Source organism: Stegostoma tigrinum, chromosome 1, assembly GCF_030684315.1.
Source record: "Stegostoma tigrinum isolate sSteTig4 chromosome 1, sSteTig4.hap1, whole genome shotgun sequence".
NCBI classification, from domain to species: domain Eukaryota; kingdom Metazoa; phylum Chordata; class Chondrichthyes; order Orectolobiformes; family Stegostomatidae; genus Stegostoma; species Stegostoma tigrinum.
This window is the reverse complement of record NC_081354.1, coordinates 3,967,706-3,989,988: the sequence shown is the minus strand read 5'-3', so window position 1 is coordinate 3,989,988 and position 22,283 is coordinate 3,967,706. Positions and strand designations below refer to the sequence as shown.

Genomic DNA, 22,283 nt, shown 5'->3' with positions numbered 1-22,283 from the left:
AAGACTAGAGTGCTGATTGATGCTTTCTCCATAGCAAAGCCTCAACCAATTAATGATGATCGACAATAAACTGTCAAGCTTTAAATTTTAAACCACACACTCTAACTCTTATCAAATATCATCATAGAATCCCTACAGTGTGGAAACAGGCCCTTCGGCCCAACAAGTCCACACTGACCCTTGGAGCATCCCATCCCACCCAGACCCATCCCCCTATAACCCTCCTAAACTACACATCCCTGAACATTATGGGCAATTTAGCATGGCCAATCCACCTAGCCTGCACATCTTTGGACTGTGGAAGGAAACCGGAGCACCCGGAGGAAACCCACGCAGACACGGGGAGAACGTGCAAACTCCACACAGACAGTCGCCCGAGGGTGGAATCAAACCCGGATCCCTAGCGCTGTGAGGCACCAGTGCTAACCACTGAGCCACCGTGCTGTTGGACATTGCCCCAAGAAATGAACTAAGAAATGGCTGTTACCTATTTTGTTGAACTGAAACACGTGCCACGATCGTACATGTTATTTCTATCTGCAAAAATAGTGCCCTGTGTATGAATATATGTGGGTTCCAGAATGTGCATATGCATCATACTGTGAGCCTAAATTACAATGGCAACTTGCTTGTCAGCATAATTTCTGCACAGCAAATGTTATCCAATTGTAGAATCACACTTAATGTTGGAAATGGTGTTGAAACTTTTGTAAGGTCAGCCTGGCTGAATACATTCTGTACCTTGCCTGTTGCAAACAGCTCATGGGAGGTATTATTTCATGCAACCCATCAGTCTTCGGGATGGATGGTTTGTTTAAAGAGACAAATATGGAGTTTGAAGCTGAAAGAGTTTCGAAGCAAATAATTGGCTTCAAATGGCCTAAGTGCAGATAGTAAATCTCAGACAGGGGAAGCCATTGGAAACCAGTGCAACTGAGAGTGGGGTGGAGGAAGTCAACCAAGCTTCATTTTCTTAACGCAGCTGAGAAAGGCTGGAGCTTAGAAGAATTCAGCACAACACTGCAGCTAGCTGTCTGATAAAAGTTGAAAGTATACAAAAATTAGACATTTGTGCCTTTCCAGTAGCTTCTATTTTTGTCTCTGATTTACAGGATCTGTAGTTCTTTCGGATTTTATCAGACATTTCTCTGTCTCTGGAGTCCTGGTGAGTTTGGTCTTAAACTGCCGAGGTGATATTACTGAAGTGAAGTAACACAAACCCTGGCAAAGAGGACAACGTTTTCATGAAAGTCAGGAACCCATGAAGTTACTAATATCTGAGTGAGTTCTGTTTTAACGTCATTGACTGTTTAAAGTGTAGTTTGTGGAGCATTTAATCACAGTTTGTCTTATATTCATATTCTAACATTCAGAACTAACACACTGTATTTATAATTTAGATTGTTCCACTTTGACAAACTTGATAGGAAAGTTTAATTTGTCCAAAATTATAGAATATTTTGCCTTTATTCTCTTGGTAAGCACCTGGGATTTTAAGCCTTGTCTATCTTAAAAACTAAAAACAGCGATCGGTCCCTAACAATATTGTAAAATAAGTGTAGCTGCTTTTTTTGGAATCATAGCACTTTCTCTCTAAATTCCCCCAAACTTCGGAGACTTGTCTCTTCTCTAATTCTGGTCCCTTCAGCATTCCTGATTCAAATCATTTCATCAGTGACAGTTATACCTTTAGCTGCCTGGTTCCTAAGCAGTGGAATTCTCCACTTTTCACCCCTCCTTTAGGAAATTTCGAACAACTTACCTCTTTGGCAAACAATAACTTCATTTGTCATGAAACAGGCTCCAAAAGAGGTTGTGTTACATAAAACCAAATTTGTCTTTCAATATTCATGCATATTGTGGGTCCACTTTATAAACAGAGCTATGCTAACAATTTGTATCAGATAATAGGAACTGCAGATGCTGGACAATCCAAGATAACACAGTGTGGAGCTGGATGAACACAGCAGGCCAAGCAGCATCTCAGGAGCACGAAAGCTGACGTTTCTGGCCTAGACCCTTCATCAGAGAGGGGGATGGGGAGAGGGAACCGGAATAAATAGGGAGAGGGGGAGGTGGACCGAAGATGGAGAGAAAACAAGGTAGGTAGAGAGGAGAGTATAGGTGAGGAGGTAGGGAGGGGATAGGTCAGTCCAGGGAAGATGGACAAGTCAAGGAGGTGGAATGAGGTGCTAGGTAGGAAATGGAGGTGCGGCTTGCGGTGGGAGGAAGGGATGGGTGAGAGCAAGAACAGGTGAGGGAAGCAGAGACAGGCTGGGCTGGTTTTGGGATGCAGTGGGGGGAGGGGAGATTTTGAAGCTTGTGAAGTCCACATTGATACCATTGGGCTGCAGGGTTCCCAAGCGGAATATGAGTTGCTGTTCCTGCAACCTTCAGATGGCATCATTGTGGCACTGCAGGAGGCCCATGATGGACATGTCATTTGAGGAATGGGAGGGTGAGTTAAAATGGTTCGTGACTGGGAGGTGCAGTTGTTTGTTGCGAACCGAGTGGAGGTGTTCTGCAAAGTGGTCCCCAAGCCTCCGCTTGGTTTCCCAAATGTAGAGGAAGCCATACCGGGTACAATGGATATAATATACCACATTGGCAGAGGTGCAGGTGAACAACTGCTTGATATGGAAGGTCATCTTGGGGCCTGGGATGGGGGTGAGGGAGGAGGTGTGGGGGCAAGTGTAGCATTTCCTGCGGTTGCAGGGGAAGGTGCCGGGTGTGGTGGGGTTGGAGGGGAGTGTGGAGTGGACAAGGGAGTCGCGGAGAGAGTGGTCTCTCCGGAAGGCAGACAAGGGTGGGGGTGGATAAATGTCTTGGGTGGTGGGGTCGGATTGTAGATGGCAGAAGTGTTGGAGGATACGTTGTATCCGGAGGTTGGTGGGGTGGTATGTGAGAACGAGGTGGATCCTCTGGGGGCGGTTGTGGCGGGGGCGGGGTGTGAGGGATGTGTTGCGGTATTTCAACTCCCCCTCCCATTCCTCAGACAACATGTCCATCATGGACCTCCTGCAGTGCCACAATGATGCCACCCGAAGTTTGCAGGAACAGCAACTCATATTCCGCTTGGGAACCCTGCAGCCAAATGGTATCAATGTGGACTTCACAAGCTTCAAAATCTCCCCTTCCCCCACTGCATCCCAAAACCAGCCCAGCTTGTCCCCTCCCCCTACTGCATCTCAAAACCAGCCCAGCCTGTCTCTGCTTCCCTAACCTGTTCTTCCTCTCACCCATCCCTTCCTCCCACCTCAAGCCGCACCTCCATTTCCTACCTACCACCTCATCCCGCCTCCTTGACCTATCCATCTTTCCTGGACTGACCTATCCCCTCCCTACCTCCCCACCTATACTCTCCTCTCTACCTATCTTCTCTCCATCTTCGGTCCGCCTCCCCATCTCTCCCTCTTTATTCCAGTTCCCTCTCCCCATCCCCCTCTCTGATGAAGGGTCTAGGCCAGAAACGTCAGCTTTTGTGCTCCTGAGATGCTGCTTGGCCTGCTGTGTTCATCCAGCTCCACACCTTGTTATCTACGCTAAAAATTTAGCCCATTTAAAGCAAGATATTGGAAAAGCAGTTACAGCATATCTCTTTAAAACTTTAAACCTTCCCAACAAGTGTAAATCAGGTAAACTGATTTGTAAAATCTCTTGTCTAATCTATGCAACCTAATTATGCCATCTTTCTACAGGTTTCAACTGTTACTGAGCATTTGAAAGAAAATCCTACCAAAGCTCTTCTTTCTATGTGTGGAAATGGGGGTACTGCTGTTCATGTAATCCAATATACCCTTTACCCTGCTATAAAAATTATTTGTCTCTATAAATCCAGATTCTGGGCTCCACTGACAATACAGCAGTGATTCAACTTTCTAAACAACTTCACTGTGACAAACCTAGCCCGAATGTAAAGTGCTTGAGGTGACCTGCTATCATAAATGCCATTATATAAAAATGGGGATTATTTCCTTTTCAGCTTTAAAACAACATGTACTACAGTAAAAATATGACGTAAAAATTAGGGATAACACAGTATAGAGCTGGAGGAACACGGCAGACCAGCCAGCAGAGGAACAGAAAAGTTGACATTTCAGGTTGGGACCCTTCTTCGGAAAATTTGAGGATTTCTGAAGAAGGGTCCCGATCTGAAATGTCGACTTTCCTGCTCCTGTGATGCTGCCTGGCCTGCCGTGTTCCTCCAGCTCCATACTGTGTTATAGAACATAGAACAGTACAGCACAGTACTGGCCCTTCGGCCTACGATGTTGTGCCGAACTTTTACCCCAAACCTAAGGTTGAACCTAACCTCTACCCCTCCCTTATACTATCATCCATACACCTATCTAATAGCCGCTTAAATGCCCCTAATGAGGCCGACTCCATGACCCTCTCCAGCCATGAATTCCATGTCCCTACCAATCTCTGAATAAAGAACCTACCTATGACGTCTCCCCTGTACCTACATCCACTCACTTTAAAACCATGTCCCCTCGTAGAAGCTACCTCCACCCTAGGAAAAAGTCTCTGTCTACTCTATACCTCTGATCATTTTGTACACCTCTATCAAGTCACCTCTCATCCTTCGTCATTCTCAAAAGAAAAGCCCTAGCTCTCTCAACCTTTCCTCCTAAGACCTTCCCTCCATTCCAGTCAACATCCTGGTAAATCTCCTCTGCACCTTTTCCAATGATTCCATATCTTTCCTGTAATGAGGCGACTAGAACTGGACACAATACCCCAGATGTAGCCGAACCAGGCTTTTGTATAGCTGGAGCATAACTTCACAGCTCTTCAACTCAATCCCTCTATTAATGAAAGCTAACACACCATACGCCTTCTTAACAACTCTATCCACCTGGGTGGCAGCTTTCAGGGAACTGTGGACATGAACCCCAAGATCCCTCTGCTCCTCCACACAGCCAAGAATCTTTCCGTTAACCCTGTATTCTGCTTTCAAATTTGTCCTTCCAAAATGAATCACCTCGCACTTTTCAGGGTTAAACGCCACCTGCCACTTCTCAGCCCAGCTCTGTATCCTACTGATGTCACTTAGTAACCTAGAACATCCCTCCGTACTATCCACAGTTCGACCCACCTTTGTATCGTCTGCCAACTTGCTAATCCACCCTTCCACTCCTTCATCCAAATCATTTACAAAAATCACAAATAGAAGAGGGCCCAGAGCAGATCCTTGTGGTACACCACTCATAACTGAGCAGAATATTGAATATTTTCTGTCCACTACCACCGTTTGTCTTCTAATGGTCTTCTAAAGTAAATTGTTGGAGGATTCGCAGAGACAGGATCTACATGCATTTGGAAAGGAAAGGACTGATTAGGGATAAGTCAGCATGGCTTTATGCATCAGAAATCATGCTTTGCAAATTCAATTGAGTTTTCTGAAGAGGTCACCAGGAAGGTTGATGAAGGCAGAGTGGTAGATGCTGTCTACATGGACTTTAGCAAGGCCTGAGACAAGATTCCTCATGGTAGACTTGGTTTGTAAGATGACATGGGGTCCAGGGAGAGCTAGCTAATTGCATACAAAGTTGGCTAGACAGTAGGAGACAGAGGATGGTGGAACACCCTTGTTGTTCAGACTGGAAGACTGTGACTAATGATGTGCCACAAGGATTGGTGTTGGGTTCAGACCGGAATGCTGGAAGGAGCCATGCCTTTCACCCTATTTACTGCTATTTTCCTTGCCAGCATACTCTTTCCCTTGCCATCCCACAATGGCTATAGTTATCCAAAGAAGAGTCCCATGAGTCTGCCATATTCTCCTCCTGTGTTTCTCCTCTCTCAAACCCTCCTTCCTTATAACTGGTTTAAATCCCTGTCTACAGCCCTAGTTAATTTGCTGGGACTCTGGTTCCAGCATGCCTCAAGTGAATATCCATTGCAGCATGTCAAGGAGAGTGAAGTGAGACTGCCTGTTTTTTCCAGTCTGGCAGCTGGACACACCATTGTTCTGCCATTCTCACATTCCAATCACGTAATCTGAACTATCAACATCCTTTCTCCCATAGCACTCCACCCTCCCCACTCCATGCTCGCCCCAGCAACTTCTGCATAAATGCTGCCCCTGCACACTTCACTTCAGCTCTAATGAAGAGTCATCCAGATTCAAAACGTTGGCCCACCGTCTCTCCATGGATGCTGCCCAACCGTTGTGATCTCCAGTATTCTTGTCCTCAGTCACAATCTAATGCATAAGCAGTTTGTATTTTACAAAAAAAAGATAAATGCCACAGGACACTTAAACACAAACTGAAGACTTTTATTTAAAGGCGCATTATTTCATTAGTCCTACTTGCCAATCAGCTTCTTTCCATGCATATGTGTCACGCTGTGGATTGTGGAATCATTCTACCGCTGGTCTCACTGCAGGTCAGCATCTTGATTCATGTCTGCTGTCAAACTCATCTCCAAATGCCAAGACCTGGTCTCAGCTTCTCCTTCTGTAACTGGATGCTCAGCTTCCTGACCCACAGACTGCAATCAATAAGAATAGGTGACAACAACTCTTCTATGCCAATCTTCAGTGCAGGTGCCCTGCAAGACTGTGTACTCAGCCCCCTAATACACTATCTCTGACTCCAACATCTGCAGTTCACAACATCTACCTCCATATAAAAATCAGCATGTTTTCACAGACCATCCTGCATCAAGTTACATAAAGAAATCTCAGGGCACATGAGAAATGTTTTAGGGAACATTTTAAAAGAGAAAAGATTGGCAAAGAGAAGGGAATTCCAGCTTTTAGCACCCAGGCAGCTGAAAGCACAGCACCCAGTGGTGAAGTGATTAAAATCAGGCATGCTGAAGAGGCCAGAATTGGAGGAATACAGAGAAATCAGATGGTGCTAATAGATGGAGGAAGTTTCAGAGGTAGGGACGGAGGGAGCGAGGTCACGCAAGGATTTGGAGACAAACATGAGAATTTGACAACCGAGGAATCGCCAGGCTGGAATTTCACCTGGCTTTTGATTCACTCATGCCCTAGCATTACCAACAGCCAGAGCAGTTTAGAATTGACTCAGTCACAGCTAAGAACAAAAAAGGTGGAAATTCTTTATTGGCAAAATTATCCAAATATAGTTACCTTAGGTAAAGTCACCATACATGAGGGCTCTTGAGGCACAGTGATTGGTCCAGAGGGATGGACACAATCTGGACCCATCTGCTTCAGAGGTGTGTGCAGTGGCATCTCCTAACAGACTGATTAGAAAATATCCCTGAATTTACCACTGTCCCAATGGACTCATTAGAGAGACACAGCTGGTGGGGAGTTTAACCTGAAGGTCACCGAGCATCAGGCAAGGGGAGAGATCGAGTAGATGGGACATTCATGATGACCTCAGTTGGTGCAGGAATTGAACCTGAGCTGTTGGTATCACTCTGCATTCCACCCAACCAACTGGGCTAACCGAGAGAATTTTAGCTGGTTTCTGAAATTACCTAAATTCCTAAAACAGACTAGAAATATAAAATGTGTAAAGAAGGAAAATGCCTTTGTGAATTGGTAATTAAGTAGAGATTATAGATTCAAAAGCATTTGAGGGGAAGTTAGGAAATATTTCTTCACACACAGTGCGCTCAAAACCCCCAAATGGCATAGAGAAGGTGAATTGCAAAAGGTCTTTTCCCTAAGGTAGGGAAGTTCACAACCAGGGGGCATAATTTTAAGGTGACAGGAGAAATATTTGAAAAGGACCTAAGGGGCACAGAGGGTGGTTCGTACGTGGTATGAGCTGCCAGAGGATGTGGTAGATGCAGGTACAGTTCCAGCATTTAAAAGACATTCGGGAAAGTACACAACTAGGAAGGGTTTAGAGGGCTATGGGCCAAACACAGGCAAATACAAAAAGTTTAGTTCAGGAAATTGGTTTGGCGCAGAGGAGTTGCACTGAAGGATCTGTTTCCATGCTGTATGACTCACTCACTGCAGGTAACATTTGTGCCTTAGTCCACTAGAACCTTTCAAAAGGCACTCCTTCAAGCCGACTCTATGATAGGGTTATGGAGTGGCGCTCTTTCAAAGACCCAGCAGAGATAGGACAGTTGAAATGGCTTTATATTCCAAACATTCTCGTGGTCTTTATCTCACAGCTCTGTTGCATTCACCGTAAGTTATTAAATGAGGAGAGTGTATTAACTGGCATTGGAAAGCTGTTTCCTCACATGAACAGCTATAGTTAGCTTTCACTGTCACCTCTCACTCGCATACCACTATTGTTGTGATAGAGGAAATTAACTAAACTCTACACTTGTTAAACTAATTACATTTCAGTTTCTATAGACTATGCCTCTGGAATGTACTTATTTTTCTACCTCTACAAGTTACAAAGTGTTTGCCCCATTGTGCACCCACTGTCTGGGCACACAAACTATAGAAAATTGTGCTAATGCGCAAGGAACGTTTTCCCTGTCACAGTCAATGGTTTTCTTTCAGTGGTGCAAACAATCACATGTTCAAGTCTTTTCAGGGGCCGCGCGAGAATTGTAACTAATACGACCACACACTAGTGAATTGGAAAAACATATGCGTTTCATAATGTGTATCCTACTTCTATTATCATTATGTATCATTTGGCTGACAAATGTTCTTTAGGAAAGCAGCGCGCCGCAATTCAGTTTGGTGCATGTCTGGCTCCTGAGGGAAAACTGCGCCAATGGGGGACTGAAGGCTGGAGGTAGAGGGGAAGTGGGGTAAGATATGGAGATGAAGGGAGAGGGGGAAACAGTGCATCGGATTGGGGTGGAGTGGGTGGTGGAGGCGAGCTTGCAGGGTTGGGGGCACGGGGAGAGTGGGGATGGGGGGGGGGGAGCAGGAAGTGAGGTGGTGGGAAGAAGCGAGGAAACAGAAAGAGGATGTGCGGGTGGAAGCAAGGGGAAAGTTAGCAGAGGGACAGTGGGGGTGGGCGGGTGGAAGTGGAAAGGTGGCGGGGTGGGTATGCTGTGAAGCCGTCAGAGCAGAGCAGGGCTGTGAGCACAAAGAAGACTGTGTGGCTCTGCATTCTAATCCATGGTTAAATAGTCAGCGTGCTCCTTTTTACCGCTTCACGCTGTTACACTGCAATAAAACTGTAAAACTCACGGCTACAAACTCCCCAAACTAACAGTTAAATAATCAAAAACATTCGGGGATTGCAACAGCCTCTCCAAATCCCTGCATTCATAGTTACACAATTAATAGCGACATAGCGATCAGGAGGTCAGTATCAGGCAAATAAATACAATCTGCAAAGAAACTATTACATTAAAATAAACATGGTGTCTTGATTTTATTTTACTCCTGACATCCAATCCCCTAACACCCACCGGATTGATGCCTCTCTCTGTCAATGGGACAGGATTTCTCTCTCACCTTCTAGATGCGGTGCTCAGCTTCTTTACTCCAGAAATAACGGGCAACAGAAACGCAGGAGCATCCAAACTACTCCATTTATCGCATTTCAGCTCCTTGTCGCTCTCTGATATTTTGACTTTCAGTTTGACAAGACTTAGTGCGTCCGGACGAATTCTTCCCTCTGCCGAACCGCCTCAGCACCGCCTCTTCCTCTCTGCACACTCACATCTGCATCTGCATCTGTTGTGAACTTACTCACACTCAGTGAGTGAGCGAGTCAGTGTGGCGAATAGATACATTCAGTCATAGCCCTTCCCTTTTGTGAATTTACACACCAGATAACAACCAATCATACTGTTGTAAACACACACGGGCAGTAATAGAGAAGGAACTCAAGTGGGGCATCAACAATAACTGGTACTGGTTGGGCCAAATGGCCTGTTTCTGTGCTCTATGTCCTACGTATTCCTATTCTTAGCCAGTCCCTCAATGTTAAGGATGATCTGCTTCCAGTTTGGCTCCACAGGTTGTGAGTTGGCTGATGTGTCACAAACTGCAAACTCTGCTACTACCTCCAGGGCAGGTAGTGCTTGAATAGTTGGGTTGACAAACTGTTTGGAGTTGTGCGCACTTCCTCTGACCCTCCACCTCGTACTAAACTCTCTCAGTGTGCCATGTGTGCTACCACATCAGCATCCTCCATTTTGGTCAGCTCCTGGCTGGCATTTCCAATGAAACGGCAGGTGATGCCTCACCTCTTCAGGGATAATTTGGGGGCATATCTAACATGCTTCTGCCGCCCTCCTGGCAGTCTCCTCAGTTCCAAGTGCAGCAGCTGCCTTGAGATACAGTAGTAACATGTCACATGGCAGAAATGGTTTGAGTGATTAAAACTTTGATGGTGGTCCAGCTGGTTTCGGAATGTACTAAGTGTAATGCAATGTACAACATATACATAAATACAAATACAAACAGGCCTGAAACTGGCCGCAAATCCTCTCAGAGCAGGACGCAAATGTTGGCAAGAAAACAATTAGAATGCGACTTACAATCTGTTGTGGTATCTGCTAAAACAGATTGCACAAAAATATTTGGCTCGATGTACAATACTTTCTAGCTCCACTCCCTCATCACACAAAGTGCAATTCTGAAGATTTTACATGAGTCTGCTGTTACTGCTCGAAATAAAACTCTCTTAATCTGGAGGGAATGGTAGTGCTACACAGCATTCTCCCCCAGCAGTTCTATGAGTACAGAATCCAACTCTAACAAACACATACAGGGAGGTTTCTGATCTCACTGCACCTTCATTGGTCACTGGGCATATCCATCCTCACAGCCTCCTGTAACAAATTGGAAGAATTGATTGTGATGCCAAAGTGGGGGATATGCCATGACCTTGCAAGATTGAGTAGGAGCACGATTCTATTGCCACTAATGGCCCCCAGTATCTCATGGACGCCCAGTTTTAAGTTGTTGGGTCTGCTTGAAATCTGTCCCATCTAGGACAGTGATAATGGCAGCTAACAAGATGGGAGAATGTGAAGACAGGACTTCATCTCCAAAAGGACTGTGTAGTGGTCACTCCTACAAACACTGCATTTGTGGCAGGAAGGTTGGTGAAGGTAAAATTAAGCATGTCTTTCCCTTTTGTTGATTCTTTCAAACCCACCACAGCCCCAATCCAGCAGCTGTGTCCTTTAGGACACCCACAGTCAGTAGTGCTCTGCCGACAAATTCTCTACTCAGAGTATCCTTGCCACCCTCAGGGCTTCCACCCACTTGTGTACAACATTGAGGAGCACTGATTCATTAGCTGAAGGCAGGAGAGGGAGCTAGGAGATGTGAGAGGTGGTCATCCACAGGAGGTTCCCATGAAGTGATTACCATTGGTGATACTTACAAAGTGAACATTAGAGGGATGCGGTTGTGGTTCGTGAGAGATTGCAGAGATATGGAATGAGGGGAGAGGTGAAATCAAGACAGAAGTTGTAAACATTGTGAACTTTAATTTGTAGCATTGCTTAAATGGCAATAAATATTGGTGAGAAAGCAGATAGGTGATAAGAACTGGGTTTATGTAAAAACACGGGCAGCAGAATTTTAGTGGACCTCAAGGTTAAGGAGGTTAGAATGTGAGAGAAAGGACAGCAAGATGTTAGGACAGTTACTGACTGCAAATCCTCTCCGAGCAGGACAGAAATGTTGGCAAGAAAACAGTTAGAATATGACTTACAACATAACAGAATATGACTTACATGTAACACGGGCACAGACAATGGTTTCACCAGCAGACAAATTGAGGCAGGCCAGAGGTAGGTGATAAAATGGAGGTGGAAGTAAGTCTTGGTTTGACAAGGTAGTTGGAAAGTTTAAAGTGTAGTCAACTGCAACAGGGTGTGAATGTGTCAGCCTTGGGCATTTGCCATGGAAAGGGACGGAGTGTGTGTTTAGGGAACATCATTTGTCACATAGACCGAAATCAAAATATGGACTAAGCTGGATGAGGTTATGAGGATAGGATGGTAAAGCTAGGGCTGTTACCCTTTGAGAAGGTTGAGGCCTGATCAAGGCATTCAAAATCATGTGTGTATCTGGATGAAGTAGATAGAGAGAAACCATTCCCAGGGACAGAAGGGTTGAGAACCAGAGCATACCATTTTAAGGTGATTGGCAAAAAGAGGCGAAGGCAAGATGGGGGAAAGACTTTATTCAGAGACTGGTTAGGATCTGGAGTGAAACACTGAAACATAGAAAATAGGTGCAGGTGTAGGCCATTCAGCCCTTCGAGCCTGCACCACCATTTAATATGATCATGGCTGACCATGCAATCCCAGTATCCCATTCCTGCCCTCTCCCCATACACCTTGATCCCTTTAGCCACAAGGGCCACGTCCAGCTCCCTCCTGAATATATTTAACAAGTGGACCCCAACAGCTTCCTGTGGGAGAGAATTCCACAGGTTCACAACTTCCTGAGTAAAGGGGCCTTCCCTTATCTCAGTCCTGATTGGTCTAACCCTTCTTCTTAGGCTGTGACCCCTTGTTCTGGAATTCCACAGCACTGGGAATATTCTTCCTGCATCCAGCCTGTCCAGTCTTATCAGGATTGTATATCTTTCTATGAGATGCCCTCCACTCCTTCCTCTAAATTCCAGCAAATACAAGGATAGTTTGATGCAGTCTTTCTTCAAATGCCAGTCCTGCCATCCCAGGAATCAGTCTGGTGAACCTTCACTGGACTCCCTCAACAGCAGGAGTGTCCTTCCCCAGACCAGGAGACCAAAACCGCACACAATACTCAAGGTGTGGCCTCACCAAGACATCCTTACGCCGATACTCAAATCCTCTCACTATGAAAGAGAGCATGCCATCAGTTTTATAACAGGATGAACACAGCAGGTTAAGCAGCATTAGAGGAGCCGGAAGGCTGACATTTCTGGCCCAGACCCTTCTTCAGGATCTAGGCCTGAAACATCAGTCGTCCTGCTCCGCTGATGCTGCTTGGCCTGCTGTGTTCATCCAGGTCTGCACCTTGTTGTCTCTGAAGAAGGGTCTAGGCCCAAAACATCAGCCTTCCTGCTCTTCTGATGCTGCTCAGCCTGCTGTGTTCATCCAGCTCCACACCTTGTTATCTCAGATTCTCCAGCATCTGCAGTTCCTACTGTCTCTGATGCCATTAGCTTTACTGCCTGAACTGCGTGAGAGGGAGGTAGTGGCACATTTAATTACAGCTTTGAAAAACAAATTAGATAATTATCTGAAGAGAAAATAAGCATGCAGGTCTAGGCAGAAAAGATAGGGCAGTGGAGATTTCTGAGTTACTGTTGATACGTGCCAACATAGACATGATAGGTTGAACGGTCACCTTTGATGCTGTAAGCATTTTTTGACCCTATGGTGGGATTTGATTGTTGGATTATTAGTTCAAGGCCTTGGATTGCTAATTCAAAAACATAACCAATAATAACTGCACCCAGTCATGTGCATTTCATCAAAGGATCAGCAAACAGAATCAGGAATATAAACTGCTGCATTCTGCCACCTCTTGGATGAGACCAATTGTTATGCAAATTGCTAAGAGCAGTGATTGTAAGGTCATAAGGAAAGCAAAATATGAGGACGCACTTCTGCAGTTATAGAATTGAAAAGCAGAGGAGATGTATTAAACTTGCATCAAACAATAGTTAGACCAGACTTGGAAAATTGTGAACAATTCCTGTCTCCATATTCCATTTATAAAAGGGATATACAGGCCCTGGAGAAAGTGTAAAAAGTATTTAAAATACTTTCAAATTTAAAATAAAGTACTGGTACCAGAACTGAGAGGTATATTCCATGTGGTACCCCTCGGGAAAGTTAAATTAACTGAAGCTGTTTTCTCTAGGAAAGAGAAGGATGGGAAAGACCTGATTGAGTTCTTTAAAATTATGAAAAGACTTCACAGGGTAGACACATACAGCTGTTAAACACATGAAGGAATTCAGAACTAAGTGTCATAAATAGTAGATAGTTGCCAATAAATCAAATGGGGATTCAATACAAACATCTCTACCCAGAGTCATTAGAGTGTGGAACTCGCCACCACTGGGTGCTTGAGGTTTGTAAAGCAGAGGACAACTACGTGAGGAAGATAAGAATTGAAGAATCTGATGACTAGGTGAAATGAAGAAGAATGAGAGGAAGTCGGTGTAATAAATAGAGGGTGACACATATCATTTGAGCCAAATAATTTGTGTTATGCTGTAAATTCAGTGCAGTTCTATGACTTACCTAGTCAGATCACTCTGAGGATCAACCTTGGACCTTCCTCATTTATGATTCTCCGGCGAATGTGCAATAAAAAGCCATTTACATTGCTTGTCGATGTGATTACTATGTTGTCCTTATGTCTGTTGCAACATAATGGGTGTAATTTTCTGGTTAATATTTATCTTCATGAAATCAGCTTGGTAAGTTTTTTTGAAGTGTGCGTGATAGCTGATCCAAACAAGTTATGCAATATGTACTTTAAGATGACTCAACAGGCCATCAATGTCTTTTCACAACACGTGAACTAGCTTGGCCAGTCCAGACCATCTAATAAACAGTGAGTAGAGGTAGATGTGGAAGAATGACAGGGGAAAGGAGGTCATCCATGCAAATTATTTTGATGACAAAGCAGCTGATCAGTTTGACTGCAAGTGCATTTTAAGTGTCAGAAAATACACACTTCCGGTGCAGCAATCTCTTGATCACAAAGAATATTCATTAATGAACCAGGCCATTCCTCCATCAGTCCATGTTAGTGTTTACTCTGCATAGCTACCTGACTTCATCAGGTTCAATCTGTACATCCTCTTTATATATCTGATATGCTGCATCTGTTTATTTAGCTTCTCCTTCAGAATCCAACTCTCAGATTTGCCTTGAATAAGCATTAAGCATTGATCAGAGAATGGGTCATCAGAAGGGAATGTTTCTCTGAGGAAATGTTCATCAAATGGAATAGTGCTTCTCCTTGAATCTGGTGCCCTGGAGAAGGTGCATTTGGAACTGTTGGTAGACTTCAGGCTTTTATTCAGGCATGTGAATTGGAAACAGAAGTAGGACCTTTCAGCCCCTTGAACATGTTGCCTCTTTCAACAAGATGTTTAAAATTCAATTTCCACATGGCCATCTACCCCCGATAATCTTTGATATCCCTGCAAAACAGGAATGTATCTATCTCTGCCTTAAAAAATGTTCTGTCACCCATATCTAAGGCAGAGTGCTAAATCGTGGCACAACCCTCTGAGGGAACTCATCTTTGTCTCGTAGACTCATAGATATTTACAACACAGGAGCCATTCAGCCTATCTGCCAGTATTCATCAGCAAAATCTGATCACGCTTAAGTTCATCATGGGTAGATGTTAACCGAGTCGTATTATTGATAGACTATTAATCTGGAGATGCAAGCAATGTTCTGGTGAACCAGGTCCGAATCCCACCAATGGCAGATGGTAGAATTTGAATTCAATAAAGATCTGGAAGTTAGGGTTAGTGATGACTGTGAAACTGTCATTGATTGTCAGGGAAAATCCATCTGGCTTACTGATGTCCTTTAAGGGAGGAAGCTGCTGTCCTCACCTGATCTGACCAAAATGTGACTCCAGACCCACAGCAATGTGACTGACTCTCAGCTGCCCTCCGGGCAATTGGGAATGGGAACTAAATGCTGCCACCCACATTCTGTGAATGAATTTTTTAAAACTTCCATTTTGGTTCATTTGGTCCATAGCCCTGGAGGCTTTGGCAACTCGAATGAATAGCTAAATACAGCTTCAATGTTACAAGAGTTTCTGACTTCACCACCCTTTCAGACAGTGACGTTCAGCCTCTCACAACCCTCTGAGTGAAAGAAAAACTGTTCTTAACTCAAGATAATAAAATGTGAGGCTGGATGAACACAGCAGGCTAAGCAGCATCTCAGGAGCACAAAAGCTGACGTTTCGGGCCTAGGGTCTAGGCCCGAAACGTCAGCTTTTGTGCTCCTGAGATGCTGCTTGGCCTGCTGTGTTCATCCAGCCTCACATTTTATTATCTTGGAATCTCCAGCATCTGCAGTTCCCATTATCTCTGTTCTTAACTCATCTGTTTGCTTTCTACATCTTAACTTCAATTTATGCTCCCTGCTATTGACACCTCCAATTATGAAAAAAAAGGTATTTTCCTATCCACCCTATCGATGCCCTTCACAATACTATCAGGAGATTCTCAATTTTCCCTATCTATGGTAAACAATACTAGCTTATCCAATCTTTCCTCGTAGCTCAGACTCTTCAGATTAAACAACTTTCTGATAAACTCCTCTGCACTATCTCTAATGCAATCACCTTGTTCCTATAATGTGGTGACCAGAACTGCAAAACAGTAGTCCAGTTGTGGCCTAACCAGAATTTTATACAATTCCAGCATATCCTCCTTGCTCTTGTACTCAGTTCCAAACATCCACTATCCATTGTGCATAGAAATGCTTCCTAACATCTCTCCTGAATGGCCTGGTCCTAATTCTAGAATCCCCAACCAGTCAAAATATTTTATCTATCATTCTCTTTTCCTATTACTATCTTGAAAACCTCTATCAAATCACCCCTTATTCTAAATTCTAGACAAAACAGGCCTAAATTTATATAATGCCTCCTCCAAACATTAGTCTTGAATTCCAGGTGCCATTCTTATAAACCTACATTGTACTCCCTCCAAGGCCAATCTACACTTCTTAAAGTGTGGTGCCAAGACCTACCCTCAACACTCCAAGTGGGATCTAACCAGGATTTTGCAGCATAAGCTTTTTGTCCTTGTAATTCAGTCCTTCTGGATAAAAATGGCCAGCATTTTATGGGCAGCACGGTGGCTCAGTGGTTAGCACTGCAGCCTCACAGCGCCAGGGACCCAGGTTCAATTCCACCCTCGGGTGACTGTCTGTGTGCAGTTTGCACATGTTTCCCATACCTGCAGGGGGTTTCCTCCCACAGTCCAAAGATGAGCAGACTAGGTGGATCGGCCATGGGAAATTGCCTGTCGTGTTCAAGAATGTGTAGATTAGCTGGGTTATTGGGGGATGGGTCTGGGTGGGATACATCAAGGGTTGGTGTGGACTTGTTGGGCCAAAATCCACTAGCTTTCTTGATTATTTTCTGCATCTGTTTGTAGCATTTCTAAATGCACTTGAACCCCCAAGTCTATTTGGATATTATTGTTTTTAACTTCATACCATCTAGAAAGTACTCGGATCTATCCTTTTTTTGGTTCATATGGATAATCTCACAATTGCTTACATTGAAATCCATCTGTTACAGTCTTGCCCATTCAGTTAGTCTATCAATATCTCTTTATAATTTTATGCTATCATCTCCACTGTCTATACTGCTGCCTAACTTTGTATCAACAGCAAATTTGGATAAAATGCTTTCTCTTTCATTATCCAAGTCATTAATAGATAATGTGAATAATTGATGCCCTAACACAGATCCTTGTGGGGCACCAACCTCAGGGGATCTCTCTCCCACGGCAACTCTCTTGTAATCTCTTTGGCCTTGAAACTGCTCGACCATGTCCTGCAAAATCTCCCCTCCCCCCACTGCATCCCAAAACCAGCCCAGATCGTCCCCTCCCCCCACTGCATCCCAAAACCAGCCCAGATCGTCCCCTCCCCCCACTGCATCCCAAAACCAGCCCAGCTCGTCCCCTCCCCCCACTAAATCCCAAAACCAGCCCAGCTCGTCCCCTCCCCCACTACATCCCAAAACCAGCCCAGATCATCCCCTCCCCCCACTGCATCCCAAAACCAGCCCAGATCGTCCCCTCCCCCCACTGCATCCCAAAACCAGCCCAGATCGTCCCCTCCCCCCACTGCATCCCAAAACCAGCCCAGATCGTCCGCTCCCCCCACTGCATCCCAAAACCAGCCCAGATCGTCCCCTCCCCCCACTACATCCCAATACCAGCCCAGATCGTCCCCGCCTGACTAACCTGTTCTTTCTCTCACCTATCCCCTCCTCCCACCTCAAGCCGCACCTCCATTTCCTACCTATTAACCTCATCCCACCTCCTTGACCTGTCCGTCCTCCCGGACTGACCTATCCCCTCCCTACCTCCCCAGCTATACTCTCCTCTCCACCTATCTTCTCCTCTATCCGTCTTTGGTCCGCCTCCCCCTCTCTCCCTATTTATTTCAGAACCCTCTCCCCATCCCCCTTTTCTGATGAAGGGTCAAGGCCCAAAACGTCAGCTTTTGTGCTCCTAAGATGCTGCTTGGCCTGCTGTGTTCATCCAGCCCCACACTTTGGTATCTACCAACTTGCCTGTACTTTTGATAGGACATGTAACCTTCCATATTGAGCCCTGATCTCCTTGCAGCCATGCCTCAAGTAATTCCCACAACATCATACCCACTGATTTCAATCTGTGCTACAAGCTCACTTACCCCCTCAGTTCTGTGTTGACGGCCACTCCCCCACTTTCTCAGAGTTGGCCCATTATCTGCTGTACCTGAAGTTAGAGGAGCACAAAAGCTGATGTTTCGGGCCTAGACCCTTCATCAGAGAGGATGGTAGATAGGAAGGTTTTGCCTTGTTAGTAAGAAATGAAATTAAACCATTAGCAAGAAGTGATATAGAGTCAGAAGGCATAGATTGTGTGGGTTGAGCTGAGGAACCACAAAGGTAAAAAAAGGCCCTAATGTTAGTTCTGTACAGGCTTGCTAGCGTTAGTCAGGATATGTGGCAGGAAATAAATCAGAAGATAGAAAAAGCAGATCAGAAAGGCACTATTACCATAACGACCAGGGACTTTAATAAGCAGGTGGACTGGGAAAACCAGGTTAGCAGCAGATCTCAAGCAAAGAATTCATGAAATGTCCAAAAGATGACTTCTTTGGAGCAGCTTGTGGTACAGCCCACTAGGAACAGGCAATTCTAGATTTGGTGATGACTCTAAGAAATTCGATGTAGCACTTGGGGTTAAAGCGATCATAGGGAATGGAGGAAAAGTGGGAAGTGACTATTGAGTTAAATCATCAGCCATAATCATAATGAACGGTGGAGCTGGCTTGAAGTGCCCAATGGTCTCCTCCTGTTCCTAGTTAATTTACCAACCAGTCAGCGCTCTGCTCTCATTCAGTTTTGATCTTGCTTTGCCCCTTGAATTGGTATTCTTGTCTGTATATAAAATCAAATCACAGACGAAAAATCTGAAGCTTTTCTGAGCCAGAAAAGATATTACAAATTGCAGTTGATGCAAGGAGGTGGAGTTATTTTTGATTTGCAATGAACTGTCCGAAAGAGAAGATCAATAGCAACTCTCAAAAGGCAAATGGGTAAAAATATTTTAAAAGGAAAAGATTTTCAGGGTAGCAGAGTAAGAATTGGGGGAGCATGGGACTAATTAGTCTGCTCCTCAAAAAGCCAGCATTGGCACTATGGGCCAGATGAGCCTTCTGATGTGATGGTAATTGGATACTGTCAGAACCCGCAGCTGGACAGTGCAGACACATTTGAGAGGTTACAATAGAATGAGCCAATTGCTCTGAACAATTCTACGGATTCTGTTGCTTAAATTCCCCTCCAAGAAAGCATTGGTTTTAAATGATCTCAAAGTTGTTTAGGAACAAAAACAAAGTTGCTGGAAAAGCTCGGCAGGTCTGGCAGCATCTGTGAAGGAAAAAACAGAGTTAACGTTTCAGGACTGGTGACCCTTCCTCAGAACCGGACCCGAAACATTAACTCTGTTTTTCCCTTCTCAGATGCTGCCAGACCTGCTGAGCTTTACCAGCAACTTCTGTCTTTGTACCTGATTTACAGCATCTGCAGTTCTTTCAGTTTTTATCAAAGCTATTTAGATATTTTTTCAGCTGAGCCAGATGAAGCAACAGACTACTTCTAGGACAAAATGTTATAACTTTTGTCTTTGCATATTCAAGTCTGGGTATATGGCCTGCTATGAGTTCAAAGGGATAAAACAATTGCCTGAGGTGATGGGAACTGCAGATGCTGGAGATTCCAAGATAATAAAATGTGAGGCTGGATGATCTTGGAATCTCCAGCATCTGCAGTTCCCATTATCTCTGATACTATTTTAACCTCACTGCGAAGCCTCTTCCAGGGATGCCTAACCTGAAGAAGTTACCCTCCTCCCTCCGGACCAACCTCAGGGAATCTCTCTCCCATTGCAACTCTCTTCTCCACCTATCTTCTTTACTCTCCATCTTCGGTCCGCCTCCCCCTCTCTCCCTATTTATTCCAGTTCCCTCCCCCCATCCCCCTCTCTGATGAAGGGTCTAGGCCCGAAACGTCAGCTTTTGTGCTCCTGAGATGCTGCTTGGCCTGCTGTGTTCATCCAGCCTCACATTTTATTGCCTGAGGTGGGTGGTTTGTATGGTTAAATTTCTTGCATGTTCTCCTCGTTTACACAGCTCTGCAATGAGAACTTAAAACCTCTTTCTCATAGCCAGGAATTTTTACCCTTCCCGCCAGCTATAAGAAACTCCACAACCACACAAGATGAAAAACAAATAACCGTTTTATAGTGCAAGTTAATTCAGAAAGTTAGATACAAGTCATGAATCAACAATATATGCATCAATTCTTCCAATGAATCGTAGAGTCTGGGAAGATAAAATAAATAGCATTTCCTCACAGGAAAAGCAACAATTGCACCAATGTTTAAAATGCTAAACAGACAAAATATAACATTTCCACAAGAAAAATGCCAGACAGATTGAAAATGTGCAAATATCAAAGCCAACAACCATTCCTTCTGTGCACTATCTCGAAAACTACTCTTGGGAGTTATGAAAATCAAATTAATTTATGGTCCAATGATTGGTTGAATCTTTTTAATGGAACTGCAATGTGTTAGAAGGTGGGATTAATGATTAGAACAGGATATTCACCAAACAGGAGGACTGTTTGCGTTAGTCAGTGGCCATAACAAGCAGCTCCAAGGATTCCTCACCGGATGAAGGTACCTTGGAAAGTGTGGAGTTCAGTTTCATTTAAACATCCTCAAGCACTTACTCCCGCTCAAGCACAGGCAGAATAAGGTTCCACTCTGCTCCAGTGGAAGGCCTGCTGTGTGTTAGGTGGAGGGAGTGATACACAGACTTGGGGTGTATACACACAAACACACATACTGTGCTACCTGCCCTGGGATAATTTCAGGCCTCTCACAAAGGACACCAACCTATCATCTCAAACTGTACAACCTTGTGACCGTCATTGTGTACAACTGCAACTATTGTGCAGTCTATATTACATCAGGTTCACTGCGATAAAGTATGTTCGGAAACATTACCTAAAACTTTTGTGAAACATTTATATAAAAAAAACATTTTTGATAAAAACCAGAGACTAGCAGGAAACTCCCTTAGTTTCATGGTTTAAAAGAGTGGCACTTGGAGGTCCACTTACCCAACATCTATTGCTTTAGAGTCTCAGTTCTGTTTTAATGCCCAGTTCACTTAAATTTTCCAAAAGTAGAACTAATCATCAATATTGGAAAATGAATATAAGGCACTAGACTTCATGCCCGAGTTTCAGCAAATATTTCTGTTTGTTATAATTACAACTGTCAGGGAATGACTAGACAATTAGGGGTTTCATTGTGAATTACAATTTGAAACAAAGCAAACTAGATGAAAAGTAAGGTAATAAAGCAGCTTAATTCAACAATAAAAATGAACTTTTGGCAATTATGGCTCAAAATGAGTTATTAACTGTCATTGGAAGTGACCCCACTGACCAGGGTTTAGCAAGGTTCAGGGTTTTTTTTGTTTTGCAAGTATCGTTTTAAAATCTAAAAGCTTTCAAGGTCACTGAAGAGGTTACTATTAGGATCCTAGGGGACTGCTGGCAGGTCCCTTTGCTGGAGAGAGATTTAGGAGCCAGACGGGTCATTCTGATGTTAGTTATTGGTTCAAATTCAATAGAAAACAACAACAATTTGCATTTAAATACAGCCTTTACCATGGTAAAATGTTCGAATGTGCCTCTCAGCAGTGTTATCACTGAGCTACGTAAGGAGATGCTGGGTCAACGAACTGTGTTTTCAAAGACCTCCTGAAGGAGGCGAGAGAGGTAGAGCGGGGAGAATTCCAGAGCTTAGGATCTAGCCCAAGCAGCTGAATGTCCACCCACCAAATTGGGAGCAATATTAATTGTGCGGGATGTGCAAATGGAACGGATCTCAGATGGCTTAAGTCTGGAAATAGGGAGGGCTGAGGTCAAGGAGGAATTCAAGCATTAAAATGAGAATTTTACATTTAAGACATTGCTGGGTGAGCAGCCAACATGGCTCAGTCCATACAACATTTGATACCAGTTAGGGTATGGTCGCCAGAACTTCGGGCGAACTTTGAACCATATCTACAACAGTGACGCAAACATTTCAGTCACCAAGCTTGAG

The 22,283-nt window shown here is 44.3% G+C and overlaps 1 protein-coding gene across 5 annotated transcripts in view; it reads right to left on the bottom strand.

The window, feature by feature from the left end:
* abcg2a (ATP-binding cassette, sub-family G (WHITE), member 2a) overlaps positions 1 to 14,237 on the bottom strand; it is a 105,324-nt gene extending 91,087 nt beyond the window's left edge. The window contains exons 1-2 of one of the 5 annotated variants that reach the window (XM_059648272.1): positions 9,377 to 9,791; positions 6,320 to 6,501 (exon numbers count right to left, since the gene is read on the bottom strand). The gene's annotated coding sequence lies outside the window, so the exon portion shown is untranslated. Of the gene's footprint in view, positions 1 to 6,319; positions 6,502 to 9,376; positions 9,794 to 14,130 lie in introns of those variants that run through there. The other 4 variants (XM_059648263.1, XM_059648298.1, XM_059648328.1 and 1 more) reach the window with 4 other exon arrangements.
* Between the last annotated feature and the right edge of the window lie 8,046 nt (positions 14,238 to 22,283).